Source organism: Rhinopithecus bieti, unplaced genomic scaffold (genome assembly GCF_001698545.2).
Source record: "Rhinopithecus bieti isolate Rb0 unplaced genomic scaffold, ASM169854v2 scaffold_34313, whole genome shotgun sequence".
NCBI lineage: Eukaryota > Metazoa > Chordata > Mammalia > Primates > Cercopithecidae > Rhinopithecus > Rhinopithecus bieti.
The window spans coordinates 501,264-515,754 of record NW_016814509.1 but is presented as its reverse complement, the minus strand read 5'-3'; the positions used below and the strand labels follow the sequence as shown (position 1 = coordinate 515,754).

The 14,491-nt window shown below is 46.6% G+C and overlaps 1 protein-coding gene across 2 annotated transcripts in view; it reads right to left on the bottom strand.

Moving 5' to 3' along the window:
- The window catches only part of PODXL (podocalyxin like), a 57,696-nt gene that overhangs the window by 12,065 nt on the left and 31,140 nt on the right, over positions 1-14,491 (bottom strand). The window lies entirely within an intron of this gene.

Sequence of the window (14,491 nt, the reverse complement as noted above, 5' to 3'; positions counted from 1 at the left end):
GGAAATGGGTTTTGTGTCAGGCAGTGGAGACACAATGGTGAACACGACACAGAGAGTCGTACCCTCGAGGCGCTTACACTCTGGTGGGGAGGCAGAGACTAAACACATGGACAGAGCGCCATCAAATATGCTTACCACACGGAGGAAGTGAGGAAGGAAACGATGCGGAGACGAGCAGGGAGGGACCATGTCCAGTGAGGGAAGGAAAGGCATCTCTGCAGTGACGGTTAAGCTAAGCCCTGAAGGGTAACGAGGAGAATGCTTTGTGAAGAATGGGAGAAAAAGTGTCCCTGGCAGAAGGAACAGAATCTGCAAAGCCCCCAAGTAGGGAAAGGAGCTGAAAGAAGACAAGCAGGAATGGAGTTGGGTGAGGAGGGGTCAGGCGCACGGCTGAGGAAATACAGGGTCTTATGACAGTGACAGCAACTGAATGTCCAAACCAGATATTTTTGAGAATAAAAGGCTCTCTTAAAATCACATTCGGCCAGGTGCGGTGGCTCATGCCTGTAATCCCAGCACTTTGGGAGCCTGAGGCGGGCAGATCACTTGAGGTGAGGAGTTACAGACCAGTCTGGCCAATAAAGAGAAACCCTGTCTCTACTAAAAATACAAAATAAGTCAGCCGGGCATGGTGGCGGGCGCCTGTAGTCCCGGCTACTCGGGAGCCTGAGGCAGGAGAACCGCTTGAACCCGGGAGGCGGAGCTTGCAGTGAGCTGAGATGGTGTCACTGCACTCCAGCCTGGGCGACAGAGTGAGACTCTGTCTCAAAAAAATAAAAATAAAAAAAATCATATCCTAAGTAGAATGAGACATAAGATCATCCTCCTCAGAGGCCAAAATGCAGATTCCAGATTTATTCTTGGTGCAAAAAAGCAGCCACTGAAGGCATTAAAGCAAGGAAGTTTTATGGGATGACTTACAGAGAAACCTGTTCCTGCTGCTTTGGGGAATGCAGACTGGAAAGAAGAGCGTGTGGAAGAGGGAAGAGAAGTTAGGAGGCAATTGCAGTAATCCAGATGGAATGAACAGCATTGGCCACAGGAAGCTATTGACACTGGAGACAAAAGGCAGACAGCGTAAAGACTGTTTTGGAGATCAACTGCTTGCTGATGTCCTAAGTGAGGGAAGAAGAGAATCTAAGGTGATTCCTAGTTTTCTGTCTGGAGCAGAGGGAGTGGTGGGAAGGGGGCTGCTGGCTGCATCCCGTTCTCCGTGCCAGCCAACACCCATACCATTTCTCTATATTTAGGGGTTCTGCACCCCATGAGACTTGATGGCAGCAGAATCTGCCTCCTATGGCAATGCTTCTATGAAAATGCCAGCTGTTTGCCTTGCCAGCCTCCCCTGGGATGAGCATAAGCAGGTGGCAGTGCCACCATGAATGAGCAGTCTCATTCCAGCCGTGAGGGGCTCTGCAGGCAAGAGTGGTGACGTCATGCATGGAGGTGAGGCCAAGCAGGCCAAGCACTCATCCCGGGACGCAGCGCCACCTGGTGCTTGGCATGGGTAAGCAGCGCTGGCCTCCCTGGATCAGTTCTACAGCCTGGCTTGGGTGATGTTCAAAGTAGCTCTGAATGTTGTGGCCTCAGGCAATCCCAGCTACTCCATACACTGGACAGTATCCAAAATCTTTTACACACACATTTTGCTACTGAAAAGCAGAAATGTTTATCAGGAGTAGCTGCCGGCAGGAAGACTTCAGGAATTGGTTGTCAGGCCTTATTGGGGACAAAGGGCAGTCAAAATTCTGCAAGTATTAACGAATACTTGCAAGTGTCCCATGACATCTCAAGGATAAGCAGTGACATTATCACCTCTAATCTAAAGTGAAGTGCCCAGGAAGTGGCTTTGGTGTGGCCCAGTGGCTGCTGCCAGAGTATGAAAGGCACACTCACCAAATCTGTTTTAAAAAGCAATACAGGCTGGGCACGGTGGCTCACGCCTATAATCCCAGCACTTTGGGAGGCCAAGGCAGGTGGATCACCTAAGGTCAGGAGTCTGACACCAGCCTGGCCAACATGGTGAAACTTTGTCTCTACTAAAAATACAAAAACTAGCCAGGTGTGGTGGCAGGTGCCTGTAATCCCAGCGACTCAGGAGGCTGAGGCAGGAGAGTAACTTGAACCCGGGAGGCACAGGTTGTAGTGAGCTGAGATCATGCCACTGCACTCCAGCCTAGGTGACAGAGTGAAACCCGGCCTCAAAAAAAAAAAAAAAAAAAAAAGGCGGTGCAATGAGGGTTTGACAGACATTTTTTCTTCTTAGTAGTTCATAAAATAACAGTGTTTCTTACTATTGATGGCATCATAGTGTCATCTGGCAAGATACTAGATTGCAAAGGGACTATATCAGCATGTTTGGGGAATTAAGGAATATGTGGGATGATTTTTTTGTTTTGTTTTGTTTTTTTGTGAGACAGGATCTTGCTGTGTTGCCCAGGCTGGAGTACAGTGGCACAATCAGGACTCACTACAGCCTTGACCTCCTGGGCTCAATCAGTCCTCCCACGTCAGCCTCCGAGTAGCTGAGACCACAAGCACGCACCACCATACCCAGCTAATTTTTTTTATAATTTGTAGAGACAAGATCTCGCTATAATGGCCAGGCTGGTCTCAAACTCCTAGGGTCAAGTGATCCTCCAGCCTCGGCCTCCCAAAGTGCTGGGATTACAGGTGTGAGCCATAGCACCCAGCCCTGGATGGTTGGTTCTTACAATGGTGAACAGCTTAAAACAGGATTTCTCAACTCTGAAACTACTGGCATTTTGAACTGGATAGTTCTTGTTACGGGAAGTTGTCCTATGCATTATACACAGAATGCTTAGCAACATTCCTGGCCTCTATGTATTAGATGCAAGTAATACACGTGCACGCCCCTTTCCAGTTGTAACCACGAAAAAATGTCTCCAGATATTCCCAAATGTCTCCTGAGGGAGACAAAATCACTGCCAATGAAAACTACTGGTTTAAAGAGAACAACAAATTCAAATTCCTAAATCCTCCTTTGAAAGCACAGACTGAAAACCAGAGACTTTCCAAGAACACATTCAAGGAGTCTCTTTGTTTGCAGCTGAAGGGCTGAGATGGCCAAAAGCTTGATTCCATGAGTTGCCGAATTACGGTGTTAACTTAATTCATAACCTCACCAGGTCTCTTATGTGAAAATAGAACCTAGAGAATTTGGTTTTTTTGAGGTGGAGTTTCACTCTTGTTGCCCAGGCTGTAGTGCAATGGCGCAATCTCAGCTCACTGAAACCTCTGCCTCCCAGGTTCAAGCAATTCTCCTGCCTCAGCCTCCCAAGTACCTGAAATTACAAGCTCATGCCACCATGCCCAACTAAGTTTTCGTATTTTTAGTAGAAATGGGGTTTCACCATGTTAGCGAGGCTGGTTTCAAACTCCTGACCTCAGATACTCCGCCCACCTAGGCCTCCCAAAGTGCAGGGATTACAGGCGTGAGCCACCGCGCCTGGCCAACTTAGAGAATTAAATGGTGACATGAGAGGGTGTAAATGAATCAGACTACCCATAAATCTCCATCTTCAATGGAATTCACTTGCCAGGAAGCACTACCACTGCTCTCCTGTGAGATTCTCAATAACCTCACTTGAGCTCATTGGCACCGAAAGCCACATCTCATCATGATCCCCACCGCTCTGTATTTCCTTCAAACCTGTAACAACAGTCAGATTCCAGCATGTCCCAGGAGGAAAAACACAGACTGACCTAGAAGAAGGCTCACACGCTAAAAATACCTACAAAAAAACTTGCAAATACTTATGGATATTTAACATAAGGGTGCTGTGTCAAAAGGAGAATGATCGTAATTTCACATCAGGCTGAATTATGGGTACGCATACCATAGATTTTGGATCCAATATACTGACTCCAGCAGCTACAGGTAGTTCTCATTGCTTTCTTAGTTGGATGGCTGAAACCTGGACTTAATGGAAATCCACATTAAATAAAGCTGAGTTGTCAGAAATACCCTGGAACAATGCACAGGAAGAAATGCAAAGTCTTGGCTGGGCACGGTGGTTCACGCCTGTAATCCCAGCAATTTGGGAGGCCAAGTTGGATGAATCACGAGGTCAGGAGTTCAAGACCAGCCGGGCCAACATGGTGAAACCCTGTCTCTACTAAAAATACAAAAATTAGCCGGGCGTGTTGGTGCACACCTGTAATCCTGGCTACTCAGGAGGCTTAGGCAGTAGAATTGCTTGAACCCGGGAGATTGCACCACTGCACTCCAGCCTGGGGGACAGAGTGACACTCTGTCTCAGGAAAAAAAAAAAAAGGCAAAGTCTTGGAAAGACAGAATGTTTATCGTGTCTGTCCTGCTCACTCATGCTCTGGTGTGTCATGAGAACTCACATGACACTCCCTTTACAAGGCTTTGAGCAACAGAATTCATGACTTCTCAGATTCACAGCTTTCCGTGTCTCTGAAATGAGAATGTATTATAAATAACGCTTTGACTGCGGCGCTTTTTCTTTTTTTTCGAGACAGGGTCTTGCTCTGTCACCTAGGTTGTAGTGCGGTGGCATGATCTGGGCTCACTGAAGCGTCAAACTCCGGGGCTCAAGTGATCCTTCTGCCTCAGCTTCCCAAGTAGCTGGGAGCACAGGTGTGTACTATGACACCAGAGAAATTTTGTAGAGACAGGATCTCCCTATGTTGCCCAGGCTGGTCGTGAACTCCTGTGCTCAAGTGATCCTCCTACCTTAGCCTCCCAAATTGCTGGGATTACAGGTGCGAGCCACCATGCCTGGCTTTTTTTCTAAGTGGTTCATAAAATAATAGTGCATCTTATAACTGATGGTGGCTTGGATTTGATTACATTTGGGATATTGTTAAGAGGACTATTCACATGTTCTGAGAACTCTGTGGCTGTCCTTCACTGGTCAGGTATGTTAATAGGAAATGCTGCTGATTTCAGTGGGGATGGACACCAGGTTCCTTGGTGTAGAGAAAATAATAGAATTTCATTTCCAGGGAAAAAGGTGTGTGTGCTTCCACAGTGGGCAGAAAGACCAGCGTGGTGATCACAATGGTCGAACCAAGGCTATTTCGAGCAGCAGCTAAGAGCTTATGTGCTCTTTCGGATCAGCATGGTTGGGCGGCTCACTGACTTCTTAGGTGTAGGGTCCGCAAACTGGGAACTGTGTTGATTCACAATGACAGAGAACACAGCCACTCAACCGGCCCCAGAACTCAATGTTTTCACAGACTCAGTGTTCCCTGAATGAATCGTGCATTTCTTTCCTATGGCTGCGTTAACAAATGACTGCAAACTAGGTGGCTACAGACAACATAAATATATTCTCTCATGGTTCTGGATGCTAGACGTCCGAAACTGGCAGGGCCAAGCTCCCTCCAAAGGTAGGAGGGAAGACTCTTTTCCTGCTTCTTATCAGCAATCCTGGCTACTCCTTGGCTTGTAGCTGTGTCACTGTGATCTCTGGCTCCATCAACACATGACCTTCCTCCTTGCGTAACTCTCCTTTTTTTTTTTTTTTTTTTTTTTTGGTGAGATGGAGTCTCTGTCTCCCAGGCTGGAGTGCGATGGCACAATTTCCACTCACTGCAACCTCCGCCTTGTGGATTCAAGCAATTCTCCTGCCTCTGCCTCCCAAGTACCTGGGACGACAGGTGCACACCACCATGCCAGGGTAATTTTTGTATTTTTAATGGAGATGTAGTTTCACCATGTTAGCCAGGCTGGTCTCGAATTCCTGACTTCAGGCAATCTGCCTCGCTTGGTCTCCTGAAGTGCTGGGATTACAGGCTGGGATTATAGGCATGAGCTACCAGGCCTGGCCACATCTCTCTCCTCTTATAAGGAGTCATTGGATTTAGAGCCCCCCCTAATCCAGTATGACTTCATCTTAACTTGATTGCATCTGCAAAGACCCTATTTCTAGATAGGGTCACCTGCACAGGTACCAGGTACCAGAGATTAGGACCTGAACCTGTCTTTTTGGGGGGGAATGCCATTCGCTCTCTAATCTGCTCTCCTACATCCTCGTATAAAAACCAGGAGTCTTTCAAATATTAGAAATTAATTCTAGGCCGGGCGCGGTGGCTCAAGCCTGTAATCTCAGCACTTTGGGAGGTCGAGACGGGCGGATCACGAGGTCAGGAGATCGAGACCATCCTGGCTAACAAGGTGAAACCCCGTCTCTACTAAAAAAATACAAAAAACTAGCCAGGCGAGGTGGCGGGCACCTGTGGTCCCAGCTACTCGGGAGACTGAGGCAGGAGAGTGGCATAAACCCGGGAGGCAGAGCTTGCAGTGATCCGAGATCCGGCCACTGCACTCCAGCCTGGGCGACAGAGTGAGACTCCGTCTCAAAAAAAAAAAAAAAAAAGAAAGAAATTAATTCTGTCTGCTTTAAAGAGAAAGTAAATCTATTAAAAAGAGAGTGCATTGCCGGGCGCGGTGGCTCAAGCCTGTAATCCCAGCACTTTGGGAGGCTGAGACGGGCGGATCACAAGGTCAGGAGATCGAGACCATCCTGGCTAACATGGTGAAACCCCATCTCTACTAAAAAAAATACAAAAAATGAGCTGGGCGAGGTGGCGGTCGCCTGTAGTCCCAGCTACTCGGGAGGCTGAGGCAGGAGAATTGGCGTAAACCCAGGAGGCGGAGCTTGCAGTGAGCTGAGATCTGGCCACTGCACTCCAGCCCGGGCAACAGAGCGAGACTCCGTCTCAAAAAAAAAAAAGATAGTGCATTGGCTAATAAAATACTCGAGGTGACTAAAGAATCAAGCATATGTCAGAAACAGTGCTCAAGACCTCTTCTCCTGAACTGGTCTGCTGAGGCCATCACTTCTACCACCATTGAGCATCAGCAGTTCGCACCACTGGCAACATTCGTGTTGGATACTGGATTTTATTGGGGATGAGAGTGTTTAAGGATGCTGTCCGTAAGAGGTCTTTCCATTTACTTTTATGACTGGCACCATGGGGAATCCCCGGGGTTCTAGCCATATTCCTTCCTGCTTCATTATTTAGCCACATGTAGGGTTCACACTAAGTCTGATTAAATTTAACAGGCCACTTATTGTGCTGTAGAGTGAGCTCCTTGGTAAAGCCTATGGTCTGTGGGGTAATTGTGATGGTGAATAAAGCATCCTGGGAGTCCAGAAACGGCGCTGCTGACAGAAACGTGGCAGCCTGGAGGGTACATGCAGGTCCGGAACGGGCCACCCTCCACCACGGCCACTTGGCCACGGGTCCACAGCGCCATCATTAGGCGATGGAGAAAGAAACTGATATGCAGAAGGGAGCATCTTGCCCATCTGATTACCCAGAACCTTCTCCAGAGCCAGCCAAACATCCTCACACTCCAGACTAGCCCTGCGGGTCCCTCCACATGCCTGCCTAATGTTCCGAGTCACACTGATTCTCCACTGCTGTTCCTTCTGAGTTCCCTAGCATTGCTTTAAAAATCATTAGCTCCTGCCGATGAATCTGTTCAGAACCTCGCCTCAGTGGACCTTTCCTTCAAAAACAAAAGACCAGGAAATGTATTCTTTAAAGTCCGGGTCATGGGGAGAATTTTGTTTCTACACCACCCTTCAGGACCTCCTCTAAATAGAGCTTTTCTCCTGTCACCATCCACTTTTGGCTGGTACTAGCATATTACCCCAAATCATAGAAAACCAGGCTGGGCTTTTTCACTCCTCATTCAGCTGATCACGGGGAACTAATTCTCTTAGAGACTTTAGGTATGGGTGGGGGCAGGAATAGGCATTCTGAGGGTGTGAGCCGCGCTGCAATTTCCATTGTCCTCCTTTAGGACCAACCCAGGCCTGGTCCTCTATCTACCACCTTCAATGTGACAATGGAAAGCCACAAAACAAACCTAAAGAAAAAAAAATGGAAGAATGAAAGAACAACCAAAGAAATAGAAACCAAAATACAAGAGCAAATATCAAAATCAAAAATTGGTTTTTTTAAACGGGCTAATAAAGTACCAAAAAGTCTTTGGAGAAGTTGATCAAAAGGGAAAAAAGGTCCAAAGGCATAAGTAAACAATGTGAGGTACAAAAATAATAATAGATATTTAAAGCATAATACCTTATGGGCAAATACTTACAAATTTGAAGCAGATGAGATAGACAAATTTCTTTCTCTTTTTTGAGACAGGGTCTCTCACTCTGTCCTACAGGCTGGAGTGCAGTGGTGTGATCTTGGCTCATTACAACTTCCTGGGGTCAAGCAATCCTCCTACTTCAGCCTCCTGGGTAGCTGGGACTACGCGCATGTACCACCACACCCCGCTAAAATTTTTGTATTTTTTGTAGAGAGAGGGTTTCACCATGTTGCCCAGGCTGGTCTCAAATTCCTGGGCTCAAGGGATCCATCTGCCTCGGCCTCCCAAAGTGCTGGGATGACAGATATGAGACACTGTGCCCTGCCACAAATTTCTTGGGAAAAGGAAAAGCTTACCAGAGTGACTCAAGGAAAATGGAAATAATCATTTATCCTATAATCATCAAGAAATTGGGCCTTTCCAACTTGGGTGCAGTAAAATGGCTCCTGCAAGGCCGGGTGCAGTGGCTCAAGCCTGTAATCCCAGCACTTCGGGAGGCCAAGACGGGTGGATCACGAGGTCAGGAGATCGAGACCATCCTGGCTAACACGGTCAAACCCCATCTCTACCAAAAAATACAAAAAAACTAGCCGGGCGATGTGGCAGGCGCCTGTAGTCCCAGTTACTCAGGAGGCTGAGGCAGGAGAATGGCATAAACCCGGGAGGCGGAGCTTGCAGTGAGCTGAGATCTGGCCACTGCACTCCAGCCTGGGCTACAGAGCCAGACTCCGTCTCAAAAAAAAAAAAAAAAAAAAAAAATAGCTCCTGCGAAGAAGGGTGGTGAGAAGAAAGGTCATTCTACCATCAACGAGGTGGTGACCGAGAATGTACCATCAACAATCCCAAGAGCATCCTGGAGTGGGCTTCAAGCAGCATGCCCCTCAGGTACTCACAGAGATCCAGAAATTTGCCATGAAGGAGATGGGAGCTCCAGATGTGCGCATGGATACCAGGCTCATCAAATCTGTCTGGGCCAAAGGAATAAAGAATGTCCCATACTTATCTATCCCTGTGCGGTTGTCCAGGAAACATGATGAAGATCCACCAAACAAGCTCTATACTTTGGTTACCCACGTGCCTGTTACCACTTTCCAAAATCTACAGACAGTCAATGTGGATGAGAAATAACTGCTGGCTGTTGAGTACATCAAATAAAGTTATAAAACCACAAAAAAGGGGAAAAAAAGAAATTGAATAGTTACTTTTATCATAAAGAAACTCCAAAACAGGATGCAAAGATCAAATCATTCTGACCTTACATGAACTTTCTATAGCACAGTCTGTTGTTCTCTAATATGTGTCTGTAAAAGGAATTGTTTCATATACAATTGTCCATCCACAAAACATGAAAAGCACAAACCGGCAGGCCGGGCGCGGTGGCTCAAGCCTGTAATCCCAGCACTTTGGGAGGCCGAGACGGGCGGATCACGAGGTCAGGAGATCGAGACCATCCTGGCTAACATGGTGAAACCCCATCTCTACTAAAAAATACAAAAAACTAGCTGGGCGAGGTGGCAGGCGCCTGTAGTCTCAGCTACTCGGGAGGCTGAGGCAGGAGAATGGCATGAACCTGGGAGGCAGAGCTTGCAGTGAGCTGAGATCCGGCCACTGCACTCCAGCCTGGGCGACAGAGCGAGACTCCGTCTCCAAAAAAAAAAAAAAAAAAAAAAAAAAAAAAAAAAAAAAAAAAAGCACAAACCAAAGAAAAAGACTGATACATTTAGCATCAAAGTTAAGAATTTGTGTTCATCGGCCGGGCGCGGTGGCTCAAGCCTGTAATCCCAGCACTTTGGGAGGCCGAGATGGGTGGATCACGAGGTCAGGAGATCGAGACCATCCTGGCCTACATGGTGAAACCCCGTCTCTACTAAAAAATACAAAAAAAACTAGCCGGGCAAGATGGCGGGTGCCCGTAGTCCCAGCTACTCGGGAGGCTGAGGCAGGAGAATGGCCTAAACCCGGGAGGCGGAGCTTGCAGTGAGCCGAGATCACGCCACTGCACTCCAGCCTGGGCGACAGAGCGAAACTCCGTCTCAAAAAAAAAAAAAGAATTTGTGTTCATCAAAAGAAACAATAGGACTTCCAGTTTCAGCTAATAAGAGCAGACTAGAAAGAACTTTGTTCCTACTCTGACTACAAGAAAAAAGCTGAGAGGCTGGACATGGTGGCTTACACGTGTAATCCCAGCACTTTGGGAAGCTCAGGCGGGTGGATCACTTGAGGTCAGGAGTTCGAGGTTAGCCTGGCCAATATGGTGAAACCCCATCTCTACTAAAAATACAAAAATTAGCCAGGCATGGTGGCGGGCGCCTGTAATCCCAGCTACTCAGTAGGCTGAGGCAGGAGAATCACTTGAACCCAGGAGGCAGAGGCTACACTGAGCTGAGATTGTGCCACTGCACTCTAGCCTGGGTGACTGCATCTCAAAAAAAAGACTCCGTCTCAAAAACAAACAAAAAAGAAAAGAAAAAAAAAAGTTGAGAAGCCAAAAAGTTATGACTTCTCTTGAGCCCTGAGGTCATGAAGAAAACGACCCTAAAAAGTGGAGACAGATGGACAACTGCAGGGAGCAACCAGACCAGAGCACTTGCCTTACCTGGGACATGGGCAAAGTTCAGTAAGAAGATTAAGGCCAATTTTTATTTTTTGAGATGGAGTCTCGCTCTGTCACCCAGGCTGGAGTGCAGTGGTATGATCTCGGCTCACTGCAACCTCTGCCTCCAAGGTTCAAGTGATTCTCCGGCCTCAGCCTCCTGAGCAGCTGGGCGTATAGGCACGTACCACCATGCTCAGTTGTATTTTTAGTAGAGAAGGGGTTTCACCATGTTGGTCAGGCTGGTCTCGAACTCCTGACCTCGTGATCCACCCACCTTGTGCTGATCCCAAAGCGCTGGATTACAGACGTGAGCCACCGCACCCAGCTGATTAAAGACAAATTTTAAATGAGTTTCTAAAAGCTGTGGATAGGTTAGTATGAAAAGGTGAAGCCCTATGAGCTGTAGGCTTGTAAGGTCCACAACACAGGGCACTTTACGCCTAGGAACCCCATCAGGTGTTCACAGGAAGCCTTGAAAAAGCAACCCCTTGTGGGTGGAGCTGGCTGGGGAAAGAAACAGCTGGTGCTGAAACTCCATACCCTCCACATCCCTATAGGGCAGGAAAAAAGCCTTTCAGGTGGAGGTCAACAAAATCTCCGGCCTGAGGGCACTGGCGGAAACCTCCCACAGCCAGGGAAGAGAACAGGAAAAATAAAACAGCTCCTTACTCCTGAAGCTAAACCCAGCTGCAACATCTAGGTAAGAGGCGGGAATGTGAAGGCCACACCCTCAAGCTCAGCTTCCCAGTGCCTGAGGGAGACTTAAACAGAACCTCAGGAAATGGTCCCCTCCGCTGTTCTACAAGGCCAGCAAGTGTGAAGTAAAAAATAACAGTGGAGCAGCAGGGCACAGTAGCTCACGCCTGTAATCCCAGAACTTTGGGAGGCCAAGGCGGGTAGATCACCTGAGGTCAGGTGTTCGAGAACAGCCTGGCCAACACAGTGAAACCCTGTCTCTACTAAAAATACAAAAAATTAGCCAGGCGTGGTGGCACGTGCTGGTGCTGTAGTCCCAGCTGCTCAGAAGGCTGAGACGGGAGAATCACTTGAACCCGGGGGGTGGAGGTTGCAGTGAGCCGAGATCATGCCACTGCACTCCAGCTTGGGCAACATGGTGAGGATGCATCTCAAATAAAAACAGTGGAATACAGCTGTGGGGAGCTGCAAAAGGCAGACTATCTGAGGAGCAGCAAACAAGGATGAGCTACAGCCAAGCAAGGACCCACAGAGATATTACTGGAAGACTTTGCAGCCCTGGGTGCACCGAAGGTATCCACAGCAACAATAAATTGTAAGCCCAGCCTAACTTGTGCCTTGATTAACATAAACCTTCACACTAAAGACACAGCAAAAGAAAAGCCACACAGTAGGCAGCCACCAATCTATTTCTGTCTACGGACTCACCTATTCTGGAGAGTTCACGTAAATGGGATCAACCACTATGTGGTCTTCTGTGACTGGCTTCTTTCACTTTGATGTGTTTTCAAGCTTTTCTCTTTCACTTTTGTTTGCCTGGTTCATCCATGCTAGCATGTGTCCGTTCTTTCACTTTTGTTTGCCTGGTTCACTTTTCACTTTTGTTTGCCTGGTTCATCCATGCTAGCATGTGTCCGTTCCTTACTTCTTTGTATTGCTAAATGATATTTCATAGTATGGAGCTTCCATTTTTGTTCATCCATTCATCAGCTGATGAACATTTGGGTTGGTTTTTTTTTTTTTTTTTTTTTTTGAGACGGAGTCCCGCTCTGTTGCCCAGGCTGGAGTGCAGTGGCCGATCTCAGCTCACTGCAAGCTCTGCCTCCCGGGTTTACGCCATTCTCCTGCCTCAGCCTCCCGAGCAGCTGGGACCACAGGTGCCCGGCCGATTTGGGTTGTTTTAACCCTTGGGCTATTATGAATAATACTGCTATGTGTACAAGTTTTTGTGTGACCATGTTTTCATTTCCCTCGGGTACATACCTAGGAGCGGAATTGCTAGGTCATGTGGTAACTCTTTATTGAGTATTTTGAGGGACTGCCAAGCTATCTTCCAAAGCAGCCGCCCCATTTTACATGTCAATCAGCAATTGTTTTGTGAGTCCAGTTTTTCCAGATCCTTGCCAACAATTATCATCTTTTCCATTATTGCCATTTTAGTGGGCATGAAGTAGTATCTCATTGTGTTTTTAATTTTTATTTCCCTGATGACTAATCAAATCTAGCACTACATAGAAAGGACATCATGACCAAGTGAGGCTCATCATGGACAGTTCAGTATTTGAAAAATCAATCAGTGCAACACATTAAGAAGCAAAATAAGAAAAACCATATGATCATCTTCATATTTGCAGAAAATCTTTTTTTTTTTTTTGAGACAGAGACAGCCTCACTCGGTCACCCAGGCTGGAGTGCAGTGGTGCGATCTCAGCTCACTGCAACCTCCGCCTCCCGCGTTCAAGCAATTCTCCTGCCTCAGCTTCCCAAGTGGCTGGGATTACAGGTGCACGCTGCCAGGCCCAGCTAATTTTTTTTGTATTTTAGAAGAGACGGGGTTTCACTGTGTTGCCCAGGCCGGTCTCAAACTCCTAAGCTCAGAAAATCCACCCGCCTCGACCTCCCAAAGTGCTGGGATTATAGGCGTGAGCCACCACGCCCGGCCCATCTAACAAAATTTAACATCCATTCATGATTTAAAACAAAACAAAACCTTTCAGCAAACCAGGAATAGCAGGGAACTTCCCTCACCTAATTAGTGATGTCTGCAAATAAACCTACAGCTAACATCATACTTAATGGGAAGAGATTGAACGCTTTGCTGTGAAGTTTGAGAACAAAGCAAGGATGTCCTCTCTTTCCACTCCTATTGAACATTGTACTGTGAGTCCTACGGAGTTCAATAGGAACGTGCGCGCGCACACGCACACAGACACACAGACACAGACACACACACACACACACACACACACACACACAGAGAGAGAGAAATAGAAAACAAGGAAAACTCAATGATAAAAACCCAATATTTTAAAACAGGCAAAAGATCTCCAAGGAAAAATTACCAAAGAAGATATACAGATGGCAAATAAACATATGAAAACATGCTCATCATTAGTCATTAGGCAAATTCAAATTCAAGCTCCAGTGCAGCACCATTACATACCTATTGGAATAGCTAAAATCAAACAAACTGACAAACCCAAACGCTAAACAGGATCTCTCCTACATGGCTGGTCGGAATGCACAACAGTACAGATAATTTGGAAAACGGTTTAGCAGTTTCTTTTGAAGTGAAGCAAACAATTATTATATGACCCAGCAATTCCACTCTTATTTACCTACACGAAATGAAAACCTATAGTCACACAAAAACCTACATGCAAATGTTTATAGCAGTTTTATTTACAATCACCCAAAACTGAGAATCACCGGGATATTCTTCAGCAAGTGAATGGATATTATATAGCCATATGATGACTACTCAGCAATAAAAAGGAATAAACTAGTGATTCATGTGACAGCATATATCAGATTTAAATACATTTTGCTAAGTGAAGGAAGCCAAAAGTCTGCACAGCATGATTCCATTTTGATTTTATGGATAGGGCAAAATGATAGGGAAAGAACACAGATCAGTGGACACCAGAGGTTGAGAAAACTGGGAGGAACGGACTCCTCAGCTCCATACAAGGTTATTTTTAGGACAGTGAGTAATGCACAAGAATCCACAAGGCTCTGCATTTCTTGAAACCCAAAGATTTGTGTACTCCAAGAATTAACTTTACTTAATGTCAATTTTTTTTTTTTTTTTTTTT